Below are 12,254 nucleotides of genomic sequence, written 5' to 3'. Positions count from 1 at the left end.
GAGAGAGCAGCCTTGTCCAGGGCTGTTGCTGCGAGATGGTCCAAAGCCGGCTGGCATGCGAAAATCACCCCCAGACAGCAAGCCTGCAGCATTGACTTCTGGTCAGGGCTTTTCACATCTTTAGGCCAGTATCTTGGTGACTCCCCAGCACATCTCACCACTGAGGCACCTCCCTGAACCCCTGGGAGCAGATTAGGCATCAGAATTTGAAAGTATTTCCCTGCTCTTCCTGAAAGATGATGCACCTCTCTGCATTTCTGTCTGCAGACGATTTCCAGCTGGTGCCTGCCTGACAGAGCACACTCTGAGATCCATTACATTGGCCTGAAATTGCAAGTGGATGGAGAAATAGTGGTCTCAGGTATATCTCTGCTGTCCCCAATCCTACATTGTATGCAGTCACAAAGCCCCTGGAGGCCTCCAGCTTTTTTGATGTTAAACTTATTTCCAGCTATGAGTCAGTTGATGCGAAAACCCATCCCTCATTTCAAAGGGAATAAGAAATGGTTTATTCTTAGCCAGATATGAGCAACCATGGCCTGGGAATACCAATTCAGGTGGCCCCAAATAATGTTCCACCGTGGAAGAAGTTATATTCATTTTTATAGTCACAGAGCAAAAGATAGTCATAAATCAATGCACTTACCAAATACATTGGTGGGGACAGCAGGTAGACAGGATAGAGCGAAGGGTGGAAATCTTGCTGTAAGTCTCAAATGCTATTTGATGACATTCTTATCTTTGGGTTGGTAGAAGTTAGTAGTCCATTAATACATTCCAAAAGTTTTATCTGCTAATGAGTAATTATTAAGGGTACTAAAGATAGCTCGAGGGCTGGAGAGATGGCTCAGTGGTTAAGGCACTTGCCTGTGAAGCTTAAGGCCCTATGTTCAACTCTCCAGATCCCACGTAAGCCAGATGCACACAAAGGTGAAGCACACAAAAGGTCAAACACCCCCACTAGGTAGCAAAAGCATCTGGAGTTCAATTGCAGTGGCTGAGGCCCTGGCCCACCAGTTCTCTATCTCCCTCTGTCTCTCTCTCTCTCTCTCTCTCTCTCTCACTCTCACTCTCACTCTCTTTAAAATTAAAAATAGTAAAAAAAAAAAAAAAAGTTGTTTTTTTTTTTTTTTAATTTATAAAGATAGGCCAAGAGGGCCAGGCATGGTGGTGCATACCTTTATTTAATCCCAGCACTCCAGAGGCTACAGGCAGGAGGATCACTGTGATTTCTAGGGCAGCCTGAGACTACGTAGTGAATTCCAGATCAGCCTGGGCTAGAGTGAGACCCTGCCTTGGAAGACAAAACAAATACAAATACAAAAACAAAGAAAAAGATAACCCAAGATAATGTGGCTTTGGACCTGCCACAGTCCAACTCTAAATGAATGACCATGAGGTTTTGATCAGTTTTGTAAAATCTTTAACCCAGAGGTGGCTTTGTGGGAAGTGGGACTTCAGAGCACAAGTCAAAATGCGTCCCTTCACCTGATGTAGCCTTTCAGGTTGTATGTTGGAATTAGGAGCATAGAGGAAATTAGAAAGAAGAGTTTTCACTTCTCACATAGATTGGAGTGGGTTATGAGAGGAAAGTTACACACACACGCGCACACACACACACACACACACACACACACACACGCTCACACACACAAAGCAATTAGAGAACAAAGAAGGAGACAGTGATTCATGTGGCACACGTAATCTGTGCTTCAAGCAAGGAGCTCAAAATAAAATGCTCAGTATGGGTTAAAATTGAGATAACCTCATTATCACCTCACATCCACATTTTAAAAGTCAAACAGGAAATTGGGAAGAAATCCCCATTTAATGCATGTCAGCAGCAGATCAGAGGGGCTGTTTGGGGAGGAAAGCAATTAGTTACGTGCAGTCACTCCTAATTCGACTGCCATTGTGAAGAATGCAAAATAGAAAAACCCTGCCTCAGTTTCCTGTTTGCTACCCCTGCAGAAGGCAGACTGAAGTCTGCCAAGATCTGCTCTCCCTGGGTCTCCAGCCCAAGGGCCAGCCCTGGGGACCACAGAAAAGAGGGGGACAGTTCCCTAAATCAGTCTCTCCCCCTCTTGGACCTTCTCCCAGGATGTATCTGCCTTACGGAGAAATGTTCAATACAGTCTAACTCCTGTTGGCTCCCTGTCTCTGCATAACCCTCATAGAAACAGCATATGCTCAGGAGTCCTTAAATGGCAGCATTTTGATTGAAATAAGCAATTATTTTTCCTTCCAAGTAGCTTGAGTTTGGTTAAAGTATAAAATGTATCTTGGTAGCTAAATAAAGATAATTTTCCTTGCCCAATGTTTATATGACTGGTGTTCATGTATGATTTTAAGGAAAACAGGTTGTAAAATAAGAAATATAAAGAAACTAGAGACCATGAAATCTCATTTTGCTTTGATTTGGTTTGTTTAGTCTTGTTTTACTTTATTGTGGGGGAGGAAGAGGATTTCATTTTAGCCTAGGCTAACCTGGAACTAACTCTGTATCAGGCTGGCCTCAAACTCAAGATGGACCTTCTACCTCAATCTCATAAGTGCTGGAATTTCAGTAGTAAAGTACCATACTTTGCTTAAATATTAATTATCTGTTTGTTTGTGCTTCTGAGGTATGGGTATAATTTTAGCCCAGGCTAACTTTGAACTCACTCTGTAGCCCTTGGCTGGCCTTGAACTCATTTCGAACTTCCTTCCTCCCAGACCCCTGAGAGCTAGGATTAAAGGTGTCCACCACCACATCCACCTTAAGTGTCCTTTTTTAAAAATATATATATTATTTATTTATTTATTTATTTGAGACAGAGAGGCAGATAGATAGTTGAGATAGATAGATAATAGATAGATAGATAGATAGATAGATAGATAGATAGATAGATAGATAGATAGATAGACAGACAGACAATACATAGATAGATAGAAAGAGAGAATGGGCACACCAGGGCCTCCAGCCACTGCAAATGAACTCCAGACACATGTGCCACCTTGTGCATCTGGCTTATGTGGGTCCTGGGGAATTGAACCTGGGTCCTTTGGCTTCGCAGACAAGCACCTTAGCCACTGAGCCATTTCTCCAGCCTTTAAATGTCCTTTTAAACACAAAACCTTTCATTTAAACCCTTAAGAGAGAGAGACCCCACACCCCCCACACACACACACACATACACGGGATGGCATTCCTATAGTTAATTTGCATGAATGGAATCTCCCTAATAGAATAAAACCATGTAGTCCAGAAAGGAAATGCCACCCTGTATTTTGCTAAAACCAGTGAGAGAGCTTACGATTTCACTGAAGATAAATGTCCTTTGTGAGCAAGTGGTAGGTTTTGATCCACCTCACTCCTACACCACAGTCACCCTGGTCTCCATGTGGGGCTTTCTCTCCGGCAAAGATGGGCAAAGTGAGGGCGCTGGGTGCACCAGGGGGCTGTGAGGCCCAAGGGGGGGCCCTCTGCACCCCAGGTCCAGAAGCCAGCCTTGGCGGGCTTGTGGAATGCAGGAAAAGGACTGGGGCATTCTTTGGACACTGACATCTTTGCCAGGACGCAGGTAGACCGCCCGCGTCACCCCAGCGCCTTGGTGCAGAGGCTGGAGCTGGACCAGAGGAGTGTTGGCATCCCTCAAGGGAGGTGCAGGTCATCTTACCCAAGAAAGAGAAACTGAGGCCACAGAAAAATTGAAGCCATTAAGATGATTGAGCAGAAGCTCAGGGAAGAGCCAAAGGGCCAGGCCACAGTGGTGGTGGGGAACCTGCACCCCCTTGAGGGATGCCGTGCCCGAGTTGCAGGAGCTGAAGGCCTGCAGGCAGCCCGTGGCCGGCCAGAGGCAAGGAGGCCAGTAAGCCAAAGCCCGGGGAGCTCAACCCGGGGAGCACAGCCGAGATACAGCAGCTCCTTGAGGAAGAAAGGACTCGGGTTTAAGGGGCTGCTGGCCAGCCCAGCCTGCGGGGCCAGTCCCCTGCTGGCTATCGGGAGTGGAAGGAAGTGGACAGCTCTGAGCAGTAGAGTGTGGACCATGAACTCCGGAGGATGTGCATTTTGCAGAGGTGCCAGGGAGAGACTGGTACCTTAAATCATTGTTCTGAGCCCCGAGGAGCCACCTCACCAGCCTTGGTCGTGATGCATGAGGAATGGGGAAGGAGGAGAGCCCTGTGAGGACAAAAGCGCTTCATGGACTCTAAAAATTACATAAGTAAAATGAAAAGAGAAAGCTGGCTTTGGAGAAGACAAGGGTCACCCCAGACCCTTCACCGCAGAGGTGGGAACCGGCACAGTTCACCAGAGGGCACATGTGGAGCCACAGAAGGCGCGAGGCAGCTTCGGGGCAGAGCCGTCACTTCCCAGGGCAGTTTCTACAGGGCCGAATGTGGGGAGCCTTCACCCCGCATTGCACCTGCCACCCACGGAGGACACAGCAGTCCCCACGGCAGAATAAGACGACTCCCTGATTTCAGAAGAGAAACCTGTGTCTTTCCGTAATTCATGTCAAATCAACCTCTGGAGCCTGGTGTGGTGGCTCACATCTGTCACACCACCATGAAGGAGGACAAGGCAGGAGGATTACCAAGATTGTGAAGCCAGCCTGGGATTCAGTGTGAAACGTTGTCTAAAAAGTCTGGAGAGATGGCTTAGCGGTTAAGTGCTTACCTGTGAAGCATAAGGACCCCGGTTCGAGGCTCGGTTCCCCAGGACCCACGTTAGCCAGATGCACGTGGGGGCGCACGCGTCTGGAGTTTGTTTGCAGAGGCTGGAAGCCCTGGCGCGCCCATTCTCTCTATTTCTCTCTATCTGCCTCTTTCTCTGTCTGTGGCTGTCAAGTAAATAAATAATAAATAAATAAAACAGCCCGGCATGGTGGTACACACCTTCCATCCCAGTGCTGTAACTTATGTTTACTTTTTTTTTTTTTTTTTTTTTTTTCGGTTTTTTAAGGTAAGGTCGCACTCTAGCTCAGGCTGACCTGGATTTCAGTATGTAGTCTCAGGCTGGTCTCGAATTCACAGAGATCTTCCTACCTCTGCCTCCCGAGTGCTGGGATTAAAAAAGGTCTGTGGGGCTGGAGAAATAGCTTACCGGTTAAGCGCTTGCCTGTGAAGCCTAAGGACCCCAGTTCGAGGCTCGATTCCCCAGGACCCACGTTAGCCAGATGCACAAGGGGGCGCACGCGTCTGGAGTTCGTTTGCAGTGGCTGGAAGCCCTGGCGCGCCCATTCTCTCTCTCTTCCTCTCTCTCTCTCTCTCTCCCTCTCTCTCGCTCTTACTCTCAAATAAATAAATAAAGATAAAACAAAAAAATTATAAAAGGCGTGTGCCACCATGACAGGCTCATGTTCACTTTTTATTATTTATTTATTCATTTATTTATTTGGCAGGAAGAAAGGAGACAGAGAGAGAAAGAGAGAATGGGCACACCAGGGCTCTAGCCACTGCAAAAGAACTGCAGACACGTGTGCCCCCTTGTGCATCTGGTTTACGTGGGTCCTAGGGAATCAAACCTGGGTCCTTTGGCTTTGCAGACAAATGCCTTAACTGCTAAGCCATTCCTCCAGCCCTCATGGTTACTTTAAAAACAAAATGTTTTGGGGGCTGGGGAGACGGTTCAGCAGTTGAGACCCTTGCCTTCAGAACCTAACAACCTAAGTTTGATTCCCCAGTACCCACATAAAGTCAGATGCACAGGGTGACACATGCACCCAGAGTCCATTTGCAGTGGCTGCAGGTGTTGGGCACTCATTCTGTCTCTCTTCTCTCTATCACTCTCTGCTTGCAAATAAATAAATAGAGCTTTTTAAATTTATTTACTTATTTGAGAGAGGGAGAGGGAAAGAGACAGAGAGAGAGAGGATGGGTGTGCCAGGGCCTCTAGCCACTGCAAACGAACTCCAGATGCGTGTACCACCTTGTGCATCTGGCTTTATATGGGTACTGAAGAATCAGACCTGGGCCCTTTGGCTTTGCAGACAAGAGCCTAAACCACTAAGCCACCTCTCCAGCCCAGTAAAAATATTTATTTATTTTTATTTACTTATTTATTTGAGAGACAGAGGTGCACCAGGACCTCCTGCAAATGAACTCCAGGAACATCAGCCACTTTGTGCATCTGGCTTAGGTGGGTACTGGGGAATCACACCCAGGCCATCAGGCTTTACAAGTGAATGCCTTTATTCGCTGAGCCATCTCTCCCGCAGCCCCCCCAACCCCGCCTCCGTTTTTCAGAAAGGATTTCACATGTCCTAGGCTGGCCTCAAACTTGCTGCATAGCCAAAGACAACCAGAACACTCAAGTTTCTGTGGTGCTGGGGATCGAACCCAGGGCTTCATGCGTGTAGAGAAGGCACACTCTACTAAGATACATCCCGAGTACCTAGCCATGCGTTCAATAAACCCTGCTACCCCTGAGAATTATGAAGCATCTCTGGGAAATAGCTGGTGTGATTTCTCCTGTTGCTAGCGTGGGTTGTGTTGGGGATATGTAAATATTTCCCCTATACGTGACTCCCAAAGTCTTTATGGGCCACAACCTTGGCTTTTTTTTTTTTTTTTCTTTTCTTTCTTTTTTTTTTGCTGCCCCCAACCTGCCCAGGCTGCACTGAAAATGTTCACTTGTGTTCTAAATAGCAGAGGATGGAGCTGGGCGAGCCCTGGTCGACTCCTTACAGCAATTAATGCTGATGAGGCGCTTTCCTGGCTCTGGGCTGTGTATAGCGTGGGCCCAAGCTCTCTCTCTGGGCCCCTGGGAATTGCCGTGTTGAGAAAGCGAGGCTGATTAGAGCTGACTGATTAGCAAAATGCATTGCCAATAAGCACACTGGAAGAAAAAAAAAATCCATTAGCTTAACTGAAAACTCTCCAGTTCCAAATAAGACACCTAAGCCCAGAAGAGAAGGAAGCCAGGCGGATTGTAGCATGCTGGGAAAATGCAGGGCAGCTGAGGAAATAAGGGTCCCCGCTTTGTCCCCCACTGTCACAGGAGAGCCCTGGTGATCCAGAGCCGGACGCTCCAGGTCTCATGATTTTTCACTCCCCAAAAGCAGAGCTTATTATCACCATGTTGCAAACAGATTTGTAAAAAAAAAAAGAAAAAAAAATTGACAGCCTAACTGTCTGGCATGAGGAAGCACATGCTTGTAATTCCAGCACTCAGGAAACAGAGGCAGGAGGATCACCATAAACTGGAGGCCAGCCTGGTCTACACAAATACTAACTCAACCTGTCTCAAAGAAGAAAGGAAGGGAGGGCTGGAGAGATGGTTTAGTGGTTAAGGCACTTGCCTGTGAAGCCTAAGGACCCAGGTTCAATTCCCCAGTACCCATATAAGCCAGATGCACAAGGGGGCTCATGTGTCTGGAGTTCACTTGTTTGCAGTGGCTGGAGGCCCTGGTGTGCCCATTCTCTATCTGCCTGTCCTCCTTCTCTTAAATAAATATTTATTTTTTTAATACAAAGCTCCCAATTTATTCAAAATTTAACAATACAATATTTATAACTATGAGTTATAAATACTAGACTAAGCCAGGCATGGTGTCACATACCTTTAATCCCAGTACTCGGGAGGCTGAGGTAGGAGGATCTCTGTGAGTTCCAGGCCCGTCTGGGCTAGAGTGAGACCCTACCTAAAAACAAAAACAAAAACTTGCCGGGTGTGGTGACACATGCCTTCAATCTCAACACTAGATACAGAGAGGTAGGAGAACTGACATGAGTTCAAGGCCACCCTGAGACTACCAGGTCAGCCTGGGCTAGAGCAAGACTCTACCTCAGAAAAGCCAAAAGCAAAAAACAAAAACAAGCAAACAAATGCTACATTTAGTAACCCCAATTCCTGAAGTAGATTTCTTTGAGAAGCATTAACAGGTGGGGACATACACTATTTTGAAAAGAATAAGTCTATCTAATAAAAATGTCATTGTAAAAATTAGAAATTTACTGACAAGAAAAATTATCAATTTATCTTTACCCAAAGATAATTACATTTTGGTAAATTATACCACTTTATCTGTTTTCTTTACAAATACATGTTCATTTGATATGTGTTTTTCTTCATTTTTCCTCATCCTCATCCTTCCTTCCTTCCCTCCTTTCTTTCTTTCTTTCTTTCTTTTTTTCTTTCTTTTTTTTTTTGAGGTAGGGTCTCATACTAGCCCAGGCTGACCTAGAATTCACTATGCAGACTCAGGGTGGCCTTGAACTCACAGCAATCCACCTGCCTCTGCTTGTCAAGTGCTGGGACTAAAAGCATGTGCCATCATGCTTGGCTTGTTTCTTCCCTTCTTAGGTTGTAAAGGCAATTAAACACTTTTAAAAGGTTTTTTTTTAATTTTTAAATTTTTTTAATCTTTATTAGCATTTTCCATATTAAAAAATCCCATGTTAATTCCCTCCCTCCCCCCTTAAATAATATTTAAATAATATTTTTTTAAAAGAGAGGGCTGGAGAGATGACTTAGCGGTTAAGTGCTTGCCTGTGAAGCCTAAGGATCCTGGTTCAAGGTTCCATTCTCCAGGACCCACGTTAGCCAGATGCACAAGGGGGCTCACGCATCTGGAGTTCGTTTGTAGTGGCTGGAGGCCCTGGCGTGCCCATTCTCTCCCTCTGTCTCTGCCTCATTCTCTCTCTGTCTGTCGCTCTCCAATAAATAAATAAAAATAAACAAAAAAAAATTTTTTAAATAGGAGGGAAGGGGAGAGAGGCAGGGAGGAAAAGAAGAGTCTTTGCATAGACAGATGGGACAGGCAGCTGTGGACTGTCATGCAAGACCACTGGCCCACAGGCTAGTGGGGAGACAGGGAGGGAGGCATTGGTGTAAGGATCTTGTATGCTCTGCCCATTCCAGCTTGACTCATCCATGTGGGGGACAGGGCGCCTGCCAGCCCTTCACCTGTCGCTTAGCCCCAAGAAGCCCACACCTGTCTCAGTGAGCTCAACAGAGGCTCTTCACACTCTTAAGGCATGTTTAAAAACATTATGCCGGCAGGTGCCCCTGTGATGGAAAAATGCAAAGGTCTCTATTTAAAGTGCCCAAGGCCTGTAAGGTGCACCAACACCATGGTCCTGTCATTCTGAGTATATTCCTTCTTTCTTTCTTTCTTCCTCCTTTCCTCCCTTCCTCCCTTCCTTCCTTTCCCTCCCTCCTTCCTTCCTTCCTTTCCCTCCCTCCTTCCTTCCTTCCTTCCTTCCTTCCTTCCTTCCTTCCTTCCTTCCTTCCTTCCTTCCTTCCTTCCTTCCTCCCTTCCTCCCTTCCTCCCTTCCTCCCTTCCTCCCTTCTTTCCTTCCTTCCTTCCTTCTTTCCTTCCTTCCTTCCTTCCTCCCTTCCTCCCTTCCTCCCTTCCTCCCTTCCTCCCTTCCTCCCTTTCTCCCTCCTCCCTTTCGTTCTTTCTTTTCTTTTTTGAGAGAGAGAGAGAAAGAGGCAGAGAGAATGGGCATGCCCGGGCCTTCAGCCGCTACAAACGAACTAAGACACGTGCGCCCCCTTGTGTGCACGTGTGTCATTGCGTGCTTGCATCACTGCGTCTGACTTATGTGGAACCTGGGGATTAGAACATGAGTCCTTGGGCTTCACCGGCAAGCGCCTTAACCACAAAGTCATCTCTCCAGCCCCTTCTGAGAATTCCCCTCTCATGCTCCACACACCCGTGGGTCCTGGGAAGAACTGTTAGCTCGCCCCCACTCCTGTGACAGAAACCGCATGGTGACCAATCAGTGGGTGAATCCCATCTATGTTTGCTTCGGGTATGAGGAAACACGCACTTCACCCCTCCAGGCCTGCTCAGGCTGGCCTAGCAGAGACACAGCCCCAGAACCAGGGCGCCGTTCGCAGCTCCACAAAGGCTCCAGGAGGAACACTGGGAAAGGGGCCTGGCCATCCATGGGTGCACCATTTCCCATGCTGCATCTTGTGGAGGGGGTTCCTCAGGGCATGGTAGCAGAAGCACTTGCTTATCCTTATAATACTAATGGCAAGTAGGTTTAAAAAGCCAATGTGAGGGCTGAAAAGATGGCTTAGTGGTTAAACCCAAGGACCCAAGTTCAAGTCCCCAGTACCCATGTAACACCAGATGTACAAGGTGGTGCATGCATCTGGAGTTCATTTGCAGTAGCTAGAGACCCTGGTGTACCCATTCTCTCTCTATCTACCTCTCTCTCTCTCAAATAAATAAAATATTAAAAATAAAACCAGAAGAAGCTGGGTGTGGTAGGGCATGATTTTAATCCAAGCACTCGGGAGACAGAGCTAGGAGGATCGCCATAAGTTGAGGGCCACTCTAAGGACTACAGAGTGAATTTCAGGTCATCTGGGGCTAGAGTGAGACCCAACTTCAAAATATCAAAATAAAAAAAAAATAAAACCAGAGTGAATTTGTACACGCAGGGAGGCTGCAGCAGAAGGATTTCTTCAGGCCATGAGTTCAAGGCCACTCTACGCATATAGTGAGACCAAGCTCCCCTCACCATAAAAGGCAAATTAAGGATCAGTATGTTTAGATGTGGCGGCACACGCCTATGATCCCTGCTCAAGAGGCTGAGGCAGGAGGATTAAGAATTGTAGGCCAGCCAGGATCAAATCAAATCAAATAAACAAATAAAAAATAAAATGTCCAGCTGGAGAAATGGCTTAGCACTTATAGCACTTGCCTGAGAAGCTTAAGGACTCAGGTTCGATTCCCTAGTTCCCATGTAAGCCAGATGTACAAGGTCTGCCTCTCTACCTCTCTCCCCAATAAATAAAAAAAAAAATATATTTTTAAAAGTTTTAAAATGTCTCTGTTTTAAGAAAATAAAATGTGCATGCAAAATGAAATAGGAATGTCTGTGACCCAATAGAAAGCCTACCTCTATACAAAATCAACATACAAAGATTAATTAGTTTTTCTCAATACCGATAATGGACATACTGAGAATGAAATCAGAGAAATAGTCCCATTCAAGATAGCTCAAAAACAAATAAATAAATGAATAAGCTACCTAGAAATAAACTTAACCGCAGGCATGAACGCTCTCTACAATGCAAGATTCAGACTCCTAAAGAAGTTGAAGAAATGGTAGAACACAGAAGGACTTCCCATACTCAGGGACTGGCCAAACTAATAGTGGGAAAACAGCTATGCTGCCAAAAACAATCTACAGATCCAGTGCAACCCCATCAAAATCCCAGTGACATTCCTCACAGCACTAGGTAAAAAGCAATTCTAAAATTCACATGGAAACACAAAACCTCTGAAATATACACAGGGAAAGCATTTTAAGACACGAGCCCAGGTAAGGACTCTCTGAAGAGAACTCAATAACTCGGGAAATAATTGCCAGGAAATGACCAACGGGATCGTATAAAATTAAAAAAACAGAAAAGGAGCCGAAAAAAAAACAAAAAAGGAACAAAAAGTCATCCAACCAATAAGCGGGCTAATGAGATGAACAGATTGTTCTCAAAAGATGAAACGCAATCAGCCGATGGACATGGGGAAAAAGGTTCACCATCCTTAGCCATCAGGGAAATGCATATTAGAACTACACTTTGATTCTATGTCAGACCAGCCCATCATAAAGAACAAAGAAGGACAGCAAATGCTAGTGAAGATGGGCCAGGCGTGGTGGCGCACACAATGTGTATATAGGGGAACCTTTATATACTGCTGGTAGGAATGTAAATTAGTCCAACAGCTACGGAAGTCAGTCTGGATATTTCTCAAAAAAAAAAAAAAGGAATAAATTAGAACTTCCATATGACCCACTTCTAGCGCTCCTGAGTGTGTACCTGTGGGACTGCACGTCAGCAGCCACGAAGGCGTCTGCACGTGTACATTGACTACAGCACTGTTCATAACAGCCAACCTACGGGCTCAGTGAAGGTGACCGTCAACAGATGAATGAGTAACAGAAGCATGGCACAGGTACACAATGGCATTTCATTCAACCGTAAAAACATAAAATCATATTGTCTGTTGGAAATGGGCGTAACTTGAGATGATCGTTTTAAGAGAAATAAGACAGACTCAGAAAGGCAAATATTGCATGTTTCCTCTCACTTGTGGATGCTAGGTTTTATACAGACCCATAAAAGCATTTATATTTATGATAGGAAAGCCGAAATGAGTCTCTCTGGTGGAAGGAAGGAGGCTAGCAGGAGGGGAAGAGAATGCACTGGTGAAGGAAGTTAAAGTTCATGATAAATATACCTGAATAAATTTTAAAAACCCTTTGTAAGGCTAGAGGGATGGCTTAGTGGTTAAAGCATTTGCCTACAA

General features: G+C 45.7%; 1 pseudogene; it reads left to right on the top strand.

The window, feature by feature from the left end:
* The first annotated feature begins 3,406 nt into the window (after window positions 1–3,406).
* On the top strand, window positions 3,407–4,085 carry LOC123455117 (annotated as a pseudogene).
* Window positions 4,086–12,254: the final 8,169 nt, after the last annotated feature.

This window comes from Jaculus jaculus, chromosome 15 (genome assembly GCF_020740685.1).
Source record: "Jaculus jaculus isolate mJacJac1 chromosome 15, mJacJac1.mat.Y.cur, whole genome shotgun sequence".
In the NCBI taxonomy this organism is placed as follows: Eukaryota; Metazoa; Chordata; class Mammalia; order Rodentia; family Dipodidae; genus Jaculus; species Jaculus jaculus.
This window is presented reverse-complemented; position numbering and strand designations above follow the sequence as displayed.